Source organism: Siphateles boraxobius, unplaced genomic scaffold (assembly GCF_051911475.1).
Source record: "Siphateles boraxobius isolate OS27281-9 unplaced genomic scaffold, OSU_SipBor_1 19, whole genome shotgun sequence".
Classification (NCBI taxonomy): Eukaryota; Metazoa; Chordata; class Actinopteri; order Cypriniformes; family Leuciscidae; genus Siphateles; species Siphateles boraxobius.
In genome coordinates, this window is record NW_027508799.1 from 12,165,123 (window position 1) to 12,177,099 (window position 11,977).

The window sequence follows — 11,977 nt, forward strand, 5'->3', positions numbered from 1 at the left end:
ACAAGAGTCCAACTAAACATTACCTGTTACTACTTACCTCGAAGATTCCTCATATCCGATGTCCTTTTGTCTTCTTTATACTTACATTTGCATCTTTTTTATACGTAAATCTGTTTTACTATTTTTCCAGGACTTTTAACAGACTGTTAATTAACCGGTCATTAAAGGAGCAGTATGTAGGATTGTGGCCAAAACTGGTACTGCAATCACCTTCAAATTACTGTAGAGCGGTGTATCCCCTTCCCCTCCTACCTGACTCGAGGTTGCCAGATAGGCTGCAGGATACAGCAGGAACATAGGCTGCTACAGAAGCTTCCAATGGCAAGTGACGAGTCCTACACAGTAGGCTAAGTTTTTTTTCTGTTAATTATGTTTATGCTTCAAATGAGAGATGTTTTGCAAAGTAATTATATATCGCAAAGATTTACTAATGGCGATTAGCCAAATATAATAGTAAAGATGTACGCTCGTATGTGACAGTACATTGTTAGAACAGTAGCTGTTAGTATACTAACGGTAGGTATCTGTCATTAACGTAAGAACAAGCACAAGCCTCGGTCACTTTGTGTAATCGATATCAAAGATACAGCTATTCATTTAGCTGACACTATAAGTGAAAGCGACCAGCTGTATTTTTTAACTTACTCTGCAGTACACGTCCATAACGCTAAAATATGTGATGTGAAAGATTACATGTCATTGTATTATTTTTGGCTGTAGAACTTGCATGATAAACAAGTAGGCTACAAAACGTTCCAAGTGGGACACATTATTCACATCATAGGCTACAATGTGCTTTTTATTGGTGTTATGGACGTTAGAAAAAGTTATTTTACCGTGGAATTGCGCCTGTAGTGCTTCCAATTCGATGACCCACCTCCTCCATATGAGCTAACGTAACGTTACTTTGCACGAACATGCATAATTTTGTTCGACTGTCATGAATATTTGAAATGTCCATTTACATCAAGTACACGTTAGCCAAACATAGATGAATCTTACCTGTCCAGAAATTCCATCTTTCCAAGGCAGCTCCTATACAGATCCTTGTTTTATTTCGGACTTTGTAACGAAGTATTTCGGATTCATAACGAGTTTATGAGTTTATCAGTTTATCTGATTCGCAGCGTTAGACTTTTTTTTTTATCCGATTCAGACACGTTTGTAGCTGCAGCTGTGGTAACTAGCAGAGGTGGCAACCCGCATGCCGCAACACTACTGACTTCTTGATTGGTAGATAGGTGGAGGGTGATGCATCAGACCAAAACACAACATGACAACATCAACATCAGTTGAGGGCTGCAACTTCACTTTTTAAATGACAATATCCTGGCCGGACTACTGTTGTCAGTGATATAAGTATTTGAAATGAACATGATTTCTTAATGTCTAGTGACATATCAGGGCCATTTTATGATTAATTTAAATAAATTTCTTACATACAGCTCCTTTAACCGTTAACTGACAACACCATGTTAAATTGGAATTAAATTAAAATGGATGTGTCTGTAACCCATTAAAAACGGTCTGTACCACATACAATGAAAATTACAAGTTTACAATTATGTAAATTACGTTACAATTTAAAATTGTAAAATTGATTTTGATCTTACATATAAGTGTTATATACGTCATTCAAAACTGTTAAATGTCTTCTTTTATTTGTGTACACTCATAATAAAAACAAAATGTTGTGTTTTTGGTCAAATAAAGAAAATAAACATGATTCACGCTCTGCTGTCTCTTTTAATGTGAAGTTCATTCTGAAACGCGACAGAAAATTATCTGTAAATCAGCGAATGTTTGTCAGACAGACCTGAAACGTATGTCTTTACAAAGCTTGGAATCTCTATTTTTAAATGATGTAACCTACATCAAAAACAAATATTCTAAGTATAGTTTCTCAAACGCATCCTAATTAACTCTTTTTGTGCAAGGCTCCTCGTAATGATAAGGCATGATAGCACCTAATAGGGCCATTATGGGAGGGTCTTTCACTTTCTCAGGTGTGAAACTCATCACTATTGATGATGATTCACGCCTCCTCGCATAAAGCTTTCTCACACAAAACATGTCTTACAAATTTTAACCCTCTGGGGTCGGCTATCGTGCCGTCACGATTGTCTCGCTTTTTTTCTTAGTGCAAAAGAGACTCAAATTACTCTTTTGATTTTTGTCATACAGGCAATTGTTATACATCATTCAAAACTGTTAAATGCCTTCTTCTATTTGTGTACACTAATAATAAAAACAAAATGATATCTTTTTCGTAAAATAAAGAAAATAAACAATGATGCGCATTCTGTTGTCTCTCTCAATGTGAAGTTCATTCTGAAACGTGACCGAAAATGATCTGTAACTCAGCGAATACTTGCCACCCACACGTGAGAGTTATGTCTTTACAAAGCTTAAAATCTCCATTTTTAAATAATGTAAATTAAATAAAAAACAAATATTCTCTGTTTAAGTAATCCGTATGAAAGCAACGACATGTACAGTTTCTCCAGCCCGAGCTCATTAACTTTAATATGACCACACCCACACGCGCACGAGCTGTTCACATGCAAATGATCCACGTTGAGGAATGCAGAGCTGTAAACGCCCTCATCACCTCTAAACAAAGAATCGTTGACTTCAGTATTCCTCTGTTTTTCATCGAGTTTGGGAGACTGTTTGTGCTGTGCTGTTTACCATGGATTTACCTCAGAAGAATTAGAAGAACGCGATTTGATTATGAGAAAGATTTTTAAGGTAAGAATAATAGTATGCATATACTCATAGTAAGCGTGTTATTGTTGCATAAACTTTACATTGTAGCTACTAGTTAAACTGGTGCCAGACTAAAATGTTATGAAATGAGATTTTAAAAACATGATTCCTAATGCTAAATGTATATGTACGACACAAGAATGTTTTTATGTTCGATAATTAAACACGGCACGATACAAAAGTAGGCTAGTATGAGTGTTTATTATAATATGGTGAATATTATAATGTTTAGACCCGCGTTTACTGTTAAATACTGTGTTTGTGGATATCTGCTCAAACGTAAATATGTATAATGTAAGAATAATGTTTCATAGTTTGAGCGGCTCGATCGCTTCAGTAAATGTTCTCTTTTCTCTGAAAAGCAAAACACGCCAAACATTAGGCTTCATGTTTTTACTCCAATCTCATTTCATAACAAATGGAAATGTTTGAAGTAACGATAATCCATATATTTTTCTCTGAAGTGTTCCTTTTTAACGATTTATAGGCCGCCTGCTATCTAGGCTATTGTTATTATTTTATGCAGCCCTACACATATATGCCTACAAGGCATAACAAACTTGGTGTTCATACACACACACACATATATATATATATATATATATATATATATATATATATATATATATATATATATATATATATATATATATATATATATATTAGGGCTGGGAAAAGATTAATCGCATCCAAAATAAAAGTTTGTGTTTACATAATATATGTGTGTGCACTGTGTATAATTATTTTGTATATAAATACACACACATACATGTATATATTTAAGAAATATTTGCATGTATATACTGTATATATTTATTTATTATTTATATTATATATAAATATAATTTTTTTTATATATAAATATAATTTTTTTCTTATATGTATACATGCATGTGTGTGTATTTATATATACAAAATAATTATACACAGTGCACACACATATATTATGTAAACACAAACTTTTATTTTGGATGCGATTAGTTGCGATTAATCTTTTCCCAGTCCTAATATATATATACACTCACCTAAAGGATTATTAGGAACACCTGTTCAATTTCTCATTAATGCAATTATCTAATCAACCAATCACATGGCAGTTGTTTCAAATTATTTAGGGGTGTTGTAGAAGAGAAGAAGACCCCACCGGGTACCACTCATCTCCACTACAAATAGGAAAAAGAGGCTACAATTTGCAAGAGCTCACCAAAATTGGACAGTTGAAGACTGGAAAAATGTTGCCTGGTCTGATGAGTCTCGATTTCCTTTGAGACATTCAGATGGTAGAGTCAGAATTTGGTGTAAACAGAATGAGAACATGGATCCATCATGCCTTGTTACCACTGTGCAGGCTGGTGGTGATGGTGTAATGGTGTGGGGGATGTTTTCTTGGCACACTTTAGGCCCCTTAGTGCCAATTGGGCATTGTCGAGGTGTGTGATTGTTCAAGTCTCTGTCTTTAGATCAGTGTGTTCAATAATGTGTTTTTTGTCCTTTGTTGTGTATCTTTGGATTAAATAAATTGTGTTGTAAATAAATCCAAACAATCTAAAAGCCATTCTTTTTTAAATCTCCTCATTCTTTGTGAAATGTTCCTCATAATGATATGGCCTGATAGTGCCATTAGGGGAGGGTATTTGTCTTTCTCAGGTGTAAAAGGTATCAATATTCATGAGAGATTCATCCCTCCTCGCATAAAGCTTTCTCACACAAAACATACAATTTTCAAAAGTCTTGAGTCGTGAAGAAATAATCAATTTGGGTTTCATGACCTTATTTCAGTGCCAATTTTTTTTCCACAAACCACGCATAAACGTCATTATCTCAAAACTAGAAACTTTTACATACATGCTGCTGACATATTATTGTAGCAGAGTTTGTGCTGAATACAGTGTAATAAGACTTTAGCCATGAAAATGTCACAAGTAACAGAAATAAGCACAAATGTCGGAACATGTCAGAACACCTCCAGGACCCAGAAAACACCTCAGACCCCAGAGGGTTAAATCAATATATTGTTTTATCTGAATGATTACGAAGGATGATTTTCACATACCGTAATTCCTCAAATAAAAGCCAGGGCCTTTATTTACCTGAACTGCAAATGGTACCAGGCTTTTATTTGAAGCAGGCTTCTATTAGAGGCAGGCCTTTATTTCTAATTCCATCTGTTTGGTAAATAATTGTTTTAAATAAACCGTTTTAAATTAAAAGTGATGAATGATCTCTGTCCAGTGTATTTTTTTTAAAGAAACATTTGCAAAAAATATCACCATATACAGCCAGGAGGGCGACAAAGCAATTTGGGTCAGAATTACGGTAATCAAACACCACCACCATTATTTCAGTTTGAACCCTGTAAATGTACCGGGTGTTTATTTGAAATACAGGTAACTTACAACAGTATTGCTGATAGATTACAATAAGAGCATACGGTACCTATGTAAAACACATTGCTGGTTTGCAGAACACCAGTAGCCTATCTGATTAACGTTACAGACGGTAGCTATAACCAGCATGAACATGACAAAAAAAATCTATGTTTCCTCAGAGCTACACATACATGTATGCTAAATTACACGTGTGCGTTGTAAGCATTTATCACATCATGGCATCCATTGTCAAAACATAAAAAGAACAAATCTGAAGTAACGCTACTTCGGATACCATAACATTAAAATACATTCCTGACAGCATCTGGTATCTAAGAACATTCAGCTGCAAGCAAAATCGGAACAAAATTGCTTAAATAACATCGTCGCAGCTTACCTTGATAAATGAAACAGTGTAATTACCCGTAACATTACTTGGTGGTCAGTCTTCCTCCTCAAAATCACCATCTTCAACATCATCAAGAACTACAAGTTCATTGTTAAACAGTTCATCTTCATCTTCCTCCTCCTGAGGTGCTTCGCGCCGGTTCTCCCGGCCCTGCTGTCAGATCTGACCGAGAGCCTCCCGTCCAGCGGCGCAACGCTGTCCCTCCCTGAAGCAGAGGATGAGGTCAGTTTTCACAGACAGTCCACACACTTTGAAAGACTTTTTTTATCATATCCACGTCTAGTTTGTCCCAGGTGGCGACTACCCAGTCCACAAGCAGGCGTCGGGCGGGGGCTTTTAAGTTACCTCCGGCTGTGTACTTCTTATCTGTATCTCCTGCCATCCACTGATCGTAGGCATCGTGCAGGCGCGCCTTGAAGGGTTGGTTCCACATCACATCGGGGGCTTGGATATATTTAGTGCAGCCTCCCGGGATCACCGCTGTTGTGATATTGTAGCCACATTTTAGTTCCTCTTTGGTGGCGGCACTGATGTGGCAGCGGTATGAGTCCCACGCCAGCAGCCGTGGGGTGAAGTTGAATTTTCCCACCACAGACTTCAGGCAATCCGCTGCAAGGCCGACGGCACCAAACTGAAGCCTTATATCGTTTTTAAAGGGGCTATTTGTGAAGTGAAGGCGATGCAGCAGCAGATCTCCAGCGCAGTAATCGACACTTCTGTGAATGGCTGGATGAATGACCTACGGCTGGAATTCATCCAGCCATTCACAGAAGTGTCGATTACTGCGCTGGAGATCTGCTGCTGCATCGCCTTCACTTCACGAATAGCCCCTTTAAAAACGATATAAGGCTTCAGTTTGGTGCCGTCGGCCTTGCCAGCGAGGACAATGGTAAGATGGCTTTTCTCGTGTCATGTGGTTTTTAGGGCCACACTCTGTGCTCCTCGTGTGTCAACAGTAGTGGGAGACACCATGTCAAACCAAACTGCAGTCTCTTCCATTGCAATGATGTCCTTCTCTAAAATCTTTTTAGAACTGACAGCCTTGCTAACATAGTCAACATATGAAACAAGTTTCTCAGTCAATAGATCTGGGTCTTTCTGGGCCATGGTGGTGCGACGTCGAAGTGCGAAACCATTGCGCTGTAGAAATCTTTGTAGCCAACCCCTGCTAGTCACAAACAAATCTCCTCCATCACTCACAGAATTGTAGATCTCCAATGCTTTATTTTGTATAATTTTTCTCGATACTCGGTTGTGTTTGTCCCGCAAGGAGTAGATCCAATCTGGCAGTTTTGTTTCTAGCTCCAGGCTAACTTTTTTCCTCCCACCTCCAGCCAGCCGTGCTCTGCTCTTATCGGCTTATCTTGTCAGCTCATCCTTCTGTTTCTTCCAGTATCGTATTCTCCTGGGGTCACTGCCGAAATGTTTCGCAGCTTTTTCACCCGAGTTTTCCTCCACATAATTTAAAACTCTTTGTTTAAATTTTAAATCAAATTTTCGTCTGGGTGTCATGCTTGTCAAGTTTTTAATAACGTTGTTGATAAGTTCGTCACCAGCACTAAATGAGACCCGTGTTACATCCAATGTAGCCACTGCCATCTATCGGCACCTGTATATAACGATGAACTTGAACGCACATTATATAAAAGGCACGTAGGAGATTACGGTCCCTATCCACATTATTTTTCCCCCGGCCTTAATTTGAGACCGGCCTTTATTTGTCTGTGTTGACCATGCCCGCGGCCACTATCAAAGGCCCGGCGTTTATTTGAATACTGGTTTTTATTTGAGGAATTACGGTAGTTATGAAGCAAATATTCTAGGCTACGTGATACAACTTTCAAAAGTCTTGGGAAGAAATAATCAGTATGGGTTTTATGACCTTATTTTAGTGATATATTTTATTTAATTTTTTTCCTCAAACCATGCATAAACATCATGTCATTATCTCAAAACTACAAACCTTTACATACATGCTGCTGACATATTATTGTAGCAGAGTTTGTGCTGAATACAGTGTAATCAGACTTTAGCCATGAAAATGTCACAAGTAACAGAAATAAGCACAAATGTCAGAACACCTCCAGGACCCAGAAATCACCTCAGACCCCAGAGGGTTAATGGGCTATTGCAAGCCGTGAACTGCTGAGTCCTGATACATTTTCAACATACTTGACTTTTTCAAACTAAATAACTGATTGCTTCGTAACTGATGAAACTGTTATAATGTTAACTTCTTTCTTTTGGCTTTTTAAGTGTAACAAAAAAGTCTGTAATGGCCTACTAATGTCTGTAGACCAAAGGGGTTCATGAAAGATGTAATTGTGGGGCTTGTGCTCAAGGGCTTATTATTTTAATTTCTGGGGTTTCCTGAAGTGTATTTTGTGGCAAACAGGACGGCCGAGGGATGTGAGAGAACGGCGCGAGGCCGGTGGTGCGATTGCTAATGAGCAACACCTGTGAAGCACACCGGTCTCGCATCTCTCACGGAGGAGCGGAAGCATAAAGGAGGAGCGACGACGTTGATGATGGAGAGATGCGAGACCGGTGTGCTTCACAGGTGTTGCTCATTAGCAATCGCACCACCGGCCTTGCGCCGTTCTCTCACATCCCTCGGCCGTCCTGTGCGCCACGTATTTATTATGAATTATATTAATTTTAACAAAGATAAACATTGTTTATGCATCTTTTTTGACAGACCACAACAAGATCATTGAAGTTGCCTAATTCAGCTCAGAGTTCTACTATTCTACCACTCAAGCTTCTTTCTACTATTTCGCCATTCTTAATACATTGTCTGGAATTCTTGAAAAAATATTGCTCCAGCTACCAAACAGACATACACTGAGATTGAAGTTGAATTTTGATGGCATTTTGTTGCACAAGAGTTAAAAATTGCAACATTATGCTATTATATTAAAATTATTATGCATAATTTTAGGCTCGATTGCTCCTGTCTGCCTGCTGCTGCTGAGTTGGTTCGCGTCTGTAAGCCTCGTATATCTTTCTGTTTTGAATCAATATTTACTATCATTTCCTGTTGTTTAAATATAACTTACTCAACATCACATATTAACCTTACATCGCTAGCTTCAGTCTAAATCGTTGCTAGCACAACACGCTAGTAATTCGCTAGCCTGTTAGCGTGCCATCAGTGCGCTGTTTATTTATTTATTTTGCTTGTGTGCTCGCACCTTTTACAAATCCATCAAACAACTGTGATGAGTATCAGTCAGTCAGATAAACACGGTGAGTCATGTCATCTTCTCCACTTATTGTCACTTGCACTTCAAGTAACATGTATAGCATAGCCTCCTCTGTCAGCACATGATTTACATGAGATAAATGCAGGGAGATAGTCAGGCTGACGGAGAAGATTTCAGAACTAACCAAACTATACACTATACAGCTATACACGCATCAAAACTTTATTTGAGGTTAACTGTAAGAGTGCAAGGGCTTTAGATACTACTTTGGAATGCGATTAGCTTAGAAAACACTGTACATTGTTCAGTTCCGGCTGTAGTAGAGCCCGTGCAGCAGGGCAATTGGGTGATGGTGAGACGCTGTAGTCGCGGGAAAAAACACCGCTCTTCCGTTCCGATTGAAACACCCAATGAGAACTTCAGTTGAATATGCCCAAGTTATTGGGCGATTCTATTACACGGAACGTGAAAATAGAGACACCAATCACCATAGTCACATGTTTGCCGGGAGCCAGAGCGCCTGACATCAAAGCAAATTTAAAAGTGCTGGCTAATGCTAATCGTAAATTCTCTAAGATTATTATTCACGTCGGCACTAATGATGTTCGACTTCAACAGTCGGATATCATTAAAATTAACGTTAAAGAGGTGTGTGAACTCGCAAGTACGATGTCATGCACTGTAATTTGCTCTTCCTGTTCGAAGGAGTGATGAGATAGTTAGTAGATTGTCCTCACTCAATGGCTGGCTGTCTAAGTGGTTTCCGCAAAATAAAATTTAATTCATAGACAATTGGAACAGTTTTTGGGGCAGACATGACCTGTTAAATATAGATGGTATTCATCCCTCCTGGGATGGTGCTGCTCTTCTCTAAAGTAATATGGCACATAGTCTCAAACATGACAATCTGGGGCTCAGGTCAGCAAGCAGACAAACTGGCTAAACCGACCATCTGCTAGCTGTCTCACATCACTGAGGTCAGATAAATCCCATCACATAGAGACTTCTTCACCTAGATGTCTTCATATAGAAACTGTGTCTGTTCCACAAATTAGGAAATACAAAAAACTTCCAAACCCATCTACGGGTAAAAATTCAATTGATGTTCAACAAATAAAAAACAGATATAATACAAATGAACAAATGATAAAACTGGGGTTGCTGAATATTCTATCCCTTACTTGAAAAACACTTATTGTTAATGTTATGATTAAAGACTATAACCTAGATGTGCTGTGTTTGACAAAAACCTGGCTAAAACCAAACAATTACATTACTTTAAATGAGTCTACCCCCCCAAGATTACGGTTATAAACATGAACCTTGTATGAAAGGCAAAGGGGGAGGTGTTGCTGTAATTTATAGTAATATTTTCAGAATAACTAAGAAGTCTAGTTTCAAATATAATTCTTTTGAAGTGTTGGTACTTAATGTAACAATATCCAGTGTAAATGATAAATCACATTTGAGATTTGTGCTGGCTACTGTATACAGGCCACCAGGGCAACTTACAGACTTTATAAAATAATTTGCTGACTTTCTATCAGAGTTAGTACTGGCTGCAGATAAAGTCCTAATTGTTTGGTGATTTTAATATACATGTAGATAACGAAAAAGATGCATTGGGATTGGCATTTAAAGACATTCTCAACTCTATTGGAGTTAGACAACACATGTCAGGACCTACTCATTGCCGTAATCATAATCTAGATCTAATATTATCACATGGAATCAATGTTGATGACGTTGAAATTCTGCAGAGCGATGACATCTCAGATCACTATCTAGTTTTGTGTAAACTTAATTTAGCCAAGGCTGCAAAGCCGACTCTGTGTTACAAATATGTTAGACCTATCACTTCTGCCACTAAAAATTGCTTTTTAAATAATCTTCCTGATCAGTTTCATCATATCAGCATGCCAGGTAGCCTAGATGAACTCGATAATGCAACAGAAATTTGTAACTCTCTCTTTTCCAGCACTTTAGACACAGTTGCTCCTTTGTGCTTAAAGAAGATTAAAGAAAATGGTCCAACGCCATGATACAATGAGCACACTCAGGCCCTTAAGAAAGCAGCCAGAAAAATGGAGCGAAACTGGAAGAAAACAAAACTAGAGGTATTTTGCATTTCATGGAAAGAGAGCAAGATTGCATACAGAGAGGCCTTAAAGGGTAACTAAACTTACCCTTTGGTCAGAGGTCAGAGCCTGACTCCACCCACTGGCAATATTTGAAAAATGCTGGAAAAGTGGGCAGAGCCCAGCGGGGGGGGGGTGGGTGCACCTGAGACGCATCTGTCTGTATGGAAATTGCCTACCTCACCAACAACCCCTTACGTCACGAACCACCCCAAACATCCAATAGGAAAATTCAACTGCAGTAGCCACCGTTAAACCTGAAGAGGGCAGCACTCAGACGTTTTTACACCATTTTGTAGAACTAAAACACTTTATACACAAATGTCAAAAAAGTTACTCGAATCAATGAACAGTACTAATAAAGCCCCATTCTTACAGATCATTAACTAAAAAAAGTTGGTTTAGGGTTTAGTTACCCTTTAAAAACTGCTAGATCTGCTTATTTTTCAACCCTATTAGAAGAAAATAAACAAAACCCTAGGTATTTATTTGAAAGAGTGGCTAAACTTTCGAAAAATAAAGCTTCAACCCCAGACGTTTCAGACCCCAGCAGCACAGCAACTTTATGAACGTTTTTACTTTCAAGATTGATAATATCAGGGTGAAAATTATAACTATGCAACCGTCTACTTCAGTATCGGATCAGACAGGGCATTGTAGTTTCCCTGACGGAAAATTCGATTCATTCATTGCTATAGGAGAGGGTGAATTTTATAAACTCGTTAAATTATCTAAATCGACAACATGTATGTTAGACCCTATACCGACTAAACTACTGAAAGAGATGCTTCCAGAGGTCATAGATCGTCTTCTTAATATCATTAATTCATCTTTGTCATTAGGATACGTACCAAAAACGTTTAAGCTGGCTATGATTAAACCGCGAGTCAAAAAAATGAAACTTGATCCTACAGAATTAGTCAATTACAGGCCGATATCGAATCTACCTTTTCTGTCAAAGGTACTAGGAAAGGCAATATCTTCAAAACTATGTTCCTTTTTAGAAAGAAATGGTATCTGGGAGGATTTTCAATCAGGATTTAGACTGTACAATAGTACTGAGACAGCTCTCATTAGAGTTACAAA